Raw genomic sequence first — 9,001 nt, 5'->3', positions numbered from 1 at the left:
ATCATCTATATATGGATCCCTTATCCCAGAGATACGGAGCTGGAATTTGTATCTTGTAAGGAAGTGTTGTTGGTTTCTTGGTGAAATATCATAGTGTTTGGTGATCTAAGCTTTTCATGAGGTGAAAGAATGGATTTCATGCTGGAGGATGATGCTGGGTCAGAACAATTGGTTGTAATCCTCTTTGCTATGTGATATTAATAAACTATTCAAGTTTTCCTCCACATTCTTGTGTGTTTGATGATATATGCATTTGTGTGGTTAATATATATCTGGTTCAATATTGTTATATGATTGTAGATCTCTGTTCTTCTTCGATAGTATTATATTGCTTTGATTCCATAGGTGCTCTTTGAAAGCTGGTAGATGAAGGAGAAGCAGCAAGGATCTATCAGAAGGGCAAGGAATCGAGCAAGGAACCAAGTGCAAGACTGAGGTTGGTGTCCTTCATTCCCTACTTATCTACTTCTCATAAAGGAAAACGAAAGTAGTTTTAGTTTGTTGTTTCTAAGATAACTACAGTCTTAGTGGGACTAGCAGCTCCAAGTGGACACTAGATTTCTCTATAACAGCTCCCAAACGGTTCATCATTGTCACCAACAAGACTAGCTCTTCCTCCACCACATGCTTTTACTGCTTGCATCTAGGGGGCCAACATTCGTTTGCCACGAATTTAACATACTAGGCAAGGTAATACCCACCTCTAACATCACATGAATAAGTCGATCATTTCGCCCAACCACAGTTTGTCACTCTCTCCTTCCCATCATAGTTAATTTCCTTTGCAACTCATCTGAAACTACATTTAACATCATTAGGGGTAGGTTGCCATATACCCTGACTCATTTTCTTGGTGGGGTAGTAGCATATGACTATTCCCCCCCCCTTTGCCTCATTAGTCACCCCATTCAGGGCTAGAAAATCCTTTTGAGATAATTACTAACAAGAAACCTTTGTAGGAGAATCGTGTAGGAGGTTCCAAGTTGATGCGAGTTGTGGAGAGGATTCCAAATAACAAGTCTACAATTTTTTTCCCAATTCTCTAAGCATTCCGAGGAATTAGAGAAGGAATATAAGAGATAATAGAGGAGACATGTTCCTAGAGGGATTCCAATTTCTAGCTTGAAGAAACCTTGTGAATGTGGGTACCATTCTAGAGATTTTGGGGTATAGGTAGCCTTCACCAAAAGCTTAGAGAAGCGTTGCACATGGATATATTCTAAACCCATACAAAGACCCATTGATTCTGCAACATTTTTCTACTAATACCAGTCATGCCTAATTGGATGCAGAGGGGCAACCCAATATGGTTCAGAATTATTCCCCATATCTTATCGGCCCCGAATTACCTTTAGATGCACCATTCAAAGGTACCCTGAACAATAAAGCTCACTTTGCTAGGTTAAACAAATATGCTACTCCACATCTCTAAAAGTGATGTAGAAATTTTGTTGTCTAATGACGATAAACCTTCAAACATCAATATTGACTTTCTCACTCACATAAATACCATCCAAAAACTTTAAAATATTCTTCTTCTTCACATCGCATTTCTAATTAGCCACTCACATACATACCATCCAAAAAAATTCAGAAAATTCTTCTTCTTCACATCACATTTCTAATTAACTACAGAAATTCTTCTTCCCATCACATTTCTAATTAATCAAAAAAGTAAATCAAGATACAATTTCAATACCACTTCCCTCCAAAATCACTTCATCGCTAACATTCTCAGATCCACTAATAGTAACACCCTATAGCAATTCAACCTTTCGGACATCAAATTTCTAATTAACTTCAGAAAATAATTCTTCTTCCCATCACATTTCTAATTAATCAAAGCAGCAAATCAAAATACAAGTTCGATGCCATATCCCTCCAAAATCAGTTCATCCTTAACGTTCTCAGATCTGGTAATAGTAACACCCTCGAGCAATTCCACATTTCTCACCTTCGTTTCGCCCAAAAAGTTAGGATCTCAATGCTGGTCTTGTCACCTCCAATGTTGGCCTGGATAAGGAAGTCGGCATAAACAAACCTCATCGTGTACCTATACCCACTTAGTGACAAGACCATCATTCAGACCCTAGTTATATAACTTAATTTGATATCAGCTATACTTTTATGGTAAAAAGTGCGAGCAGAGAGTTCAGCCAAATAATTGGGGTCTCACATCTATAGTTAAAATAATCAAATTATTTAATTTTTTTATTATAGTAAATATTATTTTTTATTTAGAAAATATATTTATTTTAAAAGAGACGGAGGAATCACACATCCCGATAAAATTAAAAACCTAAAAGGCAGAAAAAGGTCAGCAACCTGATGCAAAAATCCAACAAAATCCTAGAAAAGGAATCCACCATTACAATCTACAGCCAGCAGAACCGGCATTATTTATCTTTCAGGACTACGACCGTCGCTAACTTTATTGACAAATACCAACGAAGCATTAGCGGTAGCTTCTCTCTCAGCTAACCTTATTGACAAATAAATTAAAGTATCAGCGATAGGTTCTCCACGAGTGATTAACAACTGTGATTCCGCCATCAACGACAAGGTTATGCCCGCTAACATATTTAGCCTCATCGCTCGCCAAGTACAGACCCGCCTCCGCAACATCCTCCACTGTAAGAATCGCCCCTCTAAGTTGGCGACACTGCTGCAGAAGGCTTCCACAGCCACCTTAAGAGTATCCATTTCTGTAGCAGATGAGGTGGCATCGCCTTCGTTCAAGTACTGAACTGAAAGAGGCGTGGCCAATCCATAAGGAGACACAACGTGACGCGGATCCCGTATTTGCCCAGCTCAGCTGCGCCGTTTTTAGTGAGCCCTATCACTGCATGTTTGGAGGCCGTGTATGAGTATGGGGCAGATCCTCCTACTATACTTGCAACGCTACCGGTAGAGATGATGCACCCCTTCTTCCGCGGGATCATCACGCGGGCGGCGTGCTTAATGCCGTGCATCACTCCTTTCACGTTTACATTCATCACTCGATCGAATTGCTCCATATCATACTCTGCTACGCTTTTACCTGCAACGATTGTTCCTGCGTTGTTATACATGATATCGAGCTGCCCGTGCTTCTCCATGGCCAAATCCACCGCTGCGCTCACGTCTTCTTCTTTGCTCACATCGCAGTGCACGTAAGTGGCCGCAGGGAAAGAGAATCGGCCAGCTTGCTCCCAGCTTCGTCTGCAATGTCTGCGATTATGACTTTGGCTCCGTGCTTTGTGAAGAGCCGAACAATGGCTTCTCCTATACCCATTGCCCCGCCCGTTACTATTGCAACCTTGCCGTTCAATCTGCATTCAAAAATCATTGACCAAAATCTTTATCAGATCAGATCAGTGGCTTAGCGAGACTTCGTTAGGAAATATAAAATAACGCATGGGTACACTGGTTGTAGAGAGTAATGTTGCGGGAAATCCATTTTCAAGGTCTTCAAATGAAGCTAGATTTTGATTATGGAAAAAAAAAACTTAAGCTCCTTATGCTAGTCATTCTCCTTGAAATGGTTAATGTGGGTTCATTATCAAAGGAAGTAGTCCCTTCTAGAATTTTATAGGATTTTCATTGGGGTTTGGAGGTAGCTGAACAAGATATTGGGTAACTGAAGTTTGCAAAGAAAATCCGCTGAATAGGATCTGTGTGAGGGTTATCATCTTTCTTCTTTTTGTTTCTGATTTTTGTGAGTCTTTCTCTCACTCCAGAGTTTCCTATTTTTCTCAGGCATGGCTCTTGATTTTTGTTCCTTTTTAGAGGTTTTAGGGAAGGTGGTGGCTCAGCCATGATAGCCCAGAACTGAATTAGTTGGATTACCTTAAACCATTTTCCTTAAAAGGTGCCATCGTTTGAGTGTAACAGGATGTAGAGATAATCTCTAAAAAGAGGTAAATGAGATGCATTGTGGAGTTATTAATGCTTGTATTAAACAGGATTGTTGATAGGGTGAATTGGAGAAAAAATTACAGCTAGTTCAAGCAGAGAGTCTTGAACAATTGACATTGGAAGGCATGTGATTGATCTGAAAACTTGGGCAAAAAGAGGCCAACGGATCATATTAAATACCCAAGAATATATTTAAACTCAGATTAATATAAATAATATCAACATTCGGAATGTTTTCCAGCATTGCTTATTTAATAGCCTCTCGAGTATCAAAAATTACCATCGGACTGATTAAAAACAGAGATTTCTTCTTAGGAAATTACAATGTCAAAATTAAAATAAGTGAAGGGTATATATTTCAATAAAATTTAAAATAAAACTAGTTATATTTCCGACATAAAAATGACACGTGGTAGAGATTGAATATTTGAGAAAGATTTCAATTCTCTCATTTTATATTTGGTGAAAAGGCCATAATATTTTGAGTTTGGAAAAATTTGATATTGTAGGATATGCAAGTAATCATGGTATTAAAGTGTTTTCTAGCAATATAGTTGCACTAAAGAATCACGAATTTTACAAACAATTGAGTGATAGTTTCTAAAATCAATCTATTTTGTAGTGGTTGAATTGTTAGTATGAAGTTTTCTAGCAAGCCTACGAAAATCCTTCCCTTAAGCCATTGGTGAAAAATAACCTAACACAAAAAATGGCTGGTAGTATGCTTCAGACCTGTAAAACATTATTTAGAAAACCTATAAAAAAAGATAGTGTGCAAATACCAAAGAACATATTGAAAGAAATATTATGTCAAAAAACCAATGGAAATAGAAGAAATTTATATTATTATTAAACTGAATTGAATACACCTCATGAGGACAATATGTAGACTTGGATCTACAAATCCCCCTTCACGGGATGGTTCGTTTGATACCCCGTGCTTCCGTTATAGCTTCAGTTCTCTCTTTTAGAATGTATGCAATAGGAAAAAGCAAGTGGTGGTGGCTTGAACTAAAAATGGCAGCTCAAATCTCACAGGACAATAATGAGGATGATGAGTGTGTTCATAGCGAAGAATGAGGAGAAAACCCATCTATGTATAATAAAATATTAGGATAGATCTACATTTAGAATAATAATAAAAAAGGTTGGACTAAATCAAGATCTATTCATTAGGAATATTTTATTATATTTTAGAGAGGGAAAGATTATTTTAAATGATCAAATATCTTTATTTTGAAAGTGGCCAAAGTAATTAATAAATAAATAAAAATGATTTATTAATTACTTTATGGGGATAAAGTCAAATATGAATTAGAAATCATTACTAAATAATGATCTAATAATTATGTCATGAGAGAAATGAAGGATAATTATGGAATATTAAATAAATAATGATTTATTTAGTTATTCTCATGGGGTTTTCAGATTTTAATGAGCAATAATTTAAGAAAATGGTTCACTAAATTATTTCCTAAGGTGAAAGCAGGTTTTAATATTTAAAAACCCATCGTGCATGGTGTATTTCTATCAACCTAGAAGAAAATGGTAAGGTGATGGATGAATCTACGTAAAACGTTGGCTTTTGCTTGAAGGCTCTGCAACTAGTGAAGGTTGTGAGGAGGAAGAAGTTCAAGAATAGCTTGAACTTTGAAAGGGTCATTGCAGATGCCATCTTTGGACATAATGAAGCCCAAAATCTGGCCAATAGGAATGAAAACGACACATTTTAGAGGATTAAGATGATTGTTATACTCGCGACATCATAGGAAGATGGTATGGAAATCATCAATGTATTGCAACCAAAGCTTGGAACAAGTGGTGAGATTCTTGAGATACACAACGATACTATGAGCTAGGTCATGGAAATAATATGACATTCAACTTTGAAAAGTGGCCACAACATTCTTTAGGCCAAATGGGATGACCTTATAGGAAAAATTTTGCCACAGACTAGTAAAAGTGGTTGTATGTTGATCTCCAAAGCGGATATGAATTGGGTTGAGAATCTGTCCATGAAGGAAAGGACCTCATGCCATGCATAGTCATCAATGATTTGGTTGATGAAAGGTGTGAGCAAGTTGTGATGAAAGGTTATTTTGGGGTAAGGAAAAATCCCTTTCATTTACAAATTTCGATCCTGAGGCCTGTGGGTTATGGCCCACAAACCTATCGGAAGCATTATTGAGGCCTAAAGCATTTAAACTTGGGAACGCACAACATATCGGAATAACACGGGAACACAGTAAAAAACATGCCTGAACGCTTAGCTGGATCTCAAAAATTACAGACCCACATATATAAATATTGTCGGGTCTGCACTCCTGGTCCACCACCTTCCTGCTGTGCTCTCCATTCATTGATCTTCAATCTCTGATCAGCTTTATATCCACCATCCAATTCTTTCTTCAATCCAACGGCTATTGGTGCATCGCTTAATCGACATTCCATCACGTTGTCCGCTAGCCCTTCACCTCTGTGATTAAATCACAATCGTCGACCTGGTTTTGACCCGACGGTTATCGCTTAGCCTGATCAATCAACTTGCCTGACAATCCTCCATCATCAATCTTCACTCAAAGGATTTGACGGTTCACAATGATTTCGGGTAGACAACAAGCACGGGGATTAACCCCTCGATAAAGCGGTTTTGTCTCTCCTCCTCGCTACTACGTGTCGCTTGATGAATGGAATCAGTGCTAACCCTTCAATACCACTTATGGGTTTGAGGCCTCCCAAAATACCACTTCCACTATTTAAAACCCACTCTTCGCCGATTATCTTCTGTGCTCTTTCACCATGTGATGACCGTCGATCTATGAGATCCAACAGATCTCATGCACTCTTTGTCTGTTTCCCCTTTGACCTGTTTTCGCTTATTTTGATGGATTTACGCCTCATCCAGGGTGCTTGCCATACTCTGTTTTAAAAACATGATAACTCCACATATATAACAATCACTCGATATCTTTGGATTGTCATCGATCCTTTTAGTGATCAATGATCGATCAACAATCTAGCAACAAAGAACATTCAAACTATCTCTAATAATACACACATTGCACAATTTCACACTAAACACACACTTTTCTATTATACACAGCATAATTACATTATAAGGCATTTCAGCCTTAGGCACAAGTTCCCTCTTGACTACATTTTGATTACTCTCAGCTTATAAATCTTCCTCTATCACTCTCTATCTATTACTCTCTATCTCTATATCTCCCTCTCACACACACAAACTCTCTTTTTATAAGAGATTACAATAGTTGTGGATCATTTAAGACTGCACAATTTCCTCCCACAATCACTCAACAAACCCCTAAACTCTCTATACGCATACATGCATATGGCAGATTACATTTAATTAAGTCTTCGAGAGACTATCCATTCCATCATTTAAGCTTTGTTTTAATAGAAATTGTCTCATGTTTAGCTTGATGGTCCACGTCCTCCTTGCTCCACTTTGGATTCCTTCTTTTAATGAAGAGTGCCAGATGCTCCTACATCAGACTCCCGAGGCACAAAAATTTATGACCTCCTCATCATATGCTTCTCCTTGTCGTTAGCAATTCTACCCACTTCTCAGTGGAACTGCCTTTATGATATTCTGTGAGATACAACCAAACCTCTATAGTAACAGTCTTCCTTTGCTACACGATACCTCACCAAGCTTTCTCCTGAGCTTAGTCTTTTTGGCATCCTTCTAGGTCTCTCTTATTTGGATCCAATTAAGCACTCCTTGCCTTAGGCTTGTTGCAAGTCTTCTCACCTTCTGTTGTCGTTCTCTGCACAATAGTAAGACCATAAAATCTCCAGCTTCATCAACTATACCTCTTCTCCTTTTGCTTGCACTCTTTCTTCCTTCTCGTAGGAAAACTTTCCCTTAACCTTCCCCTGCTCTGATACCACTTGATGAAAGGTGATTTTGGGGTAAGCCAAAATCCCTTTCATTCACAAATTTCGATCTTGAGGCTTGTGGGTTATGGCCCACAAACCTATCGGAACCGTTATTGAGGCTTAAAGCCTTTAAATTCAGGACCACACAACATATTAGAATAACACGAGAACACAGAAAAAAAAACACCTGAACACTTAGCCGAAACTCAAAAATTATAGACCCGCATATATAAATATTATCAGGTCTTCACTCCAAGTCCATCGCCTTCCTGTTGTGCTCTCCATTCATCGATATCCGATCTCTGATTGGCCTGATCTCCACCATCCAATTTTCTTCCTCCGATCCAACGGCTATCAGCGCATCGCTTAATCGACATTCCATCACGCTGTCCACCAGCCCTTCACCTCTACGATTAAATCACGACCATCGCTCTGGTGTTGATTCGACATTTGTCGCTTAGCCTGATCAATCAACTTGCGTGACAATCCTCCACCATCGATCTGCACTCAGAGGATTTGATGGTTCACAATGATTTCTAGTAGACAACAAGCACGGGGATTAACTACCCAATAAAGCGGTTTCCTCTCTCCTCCTCGCTGCTATGTGTCACTTGATGAGTGGAATCGGTGCTCACCCTTCAATACCACTTATGGGTTTGAGGCCGCCCAAAATACCATTTCCACTGTTTAAAACCCGCTCTTCGCCGATTATCTTCTGCACTCTTTCACCATGCGATGACCGTCAATCTATGAGATCCAACGGATCTCATGCACTCTCTGTCTGTTTCCCCTTTGACTTGTTTTCACTTATTTTGATGGATTTACACCTCATCCAGGGTTCTTTCCATACTCTGTTTTAAACACATGATAACTCCACATATATAACAGTCACTCGACATCTTTGGATCACCATCTATCCTTTCAGTGATCAATGATTGATCAACAATCTAGCAACACAGAACATTCAGACTATCTCTAATAATACACACAATGCACAATTTCACAATGAACACACACTTTTCTATTATACACAACATAATTACATTCTAAGGCATTTCAGCCTTAGGCACAAGTTCCCTCTCAACTACATTTTGATTACTCTCGGCTTACAAATCTTCTTCTATCACTCTCTATCTATTACTGTCTATCTCTATATCTCCCTTTCACACACACAAACTCTCTTTTTATAAGATATTACAAT

General features: G+C 38.5%; 1 pseudogene; it reads right to left on the bottom strand.

Moving 5' to 3' along the window:
• Positions 1-2,286: 2,286 nt before the first annotated feature.
• On the bottom strand, positions 2,287-8,177 carry LOC149139738 (zerumbone synthase-like; annotated as a pseudogene).
• Between the last annotated feature and the right edge of the window lie 824 nt (positions 8,178-9,001).

Source organism: Pinus tabuliformis, chromosome X (assembly GCF_031772625.1).
Source record: "Pinus tabuliformis cultivar Carrire ecotype Pingquan chromosome X, CPIR1, whole genome shotgun sequence".
Lineage (NCBI taxonomy): Eukaryota > Viridiplantae > Streptophyta > Pinopsida > Pinales > Pinaceae > Pinus > Pinus tabuliformis.
Note: the sequence above shows the minus strand (reverse complement) of the source record. Positions and strands in the feature narration are given on the sequence as shown.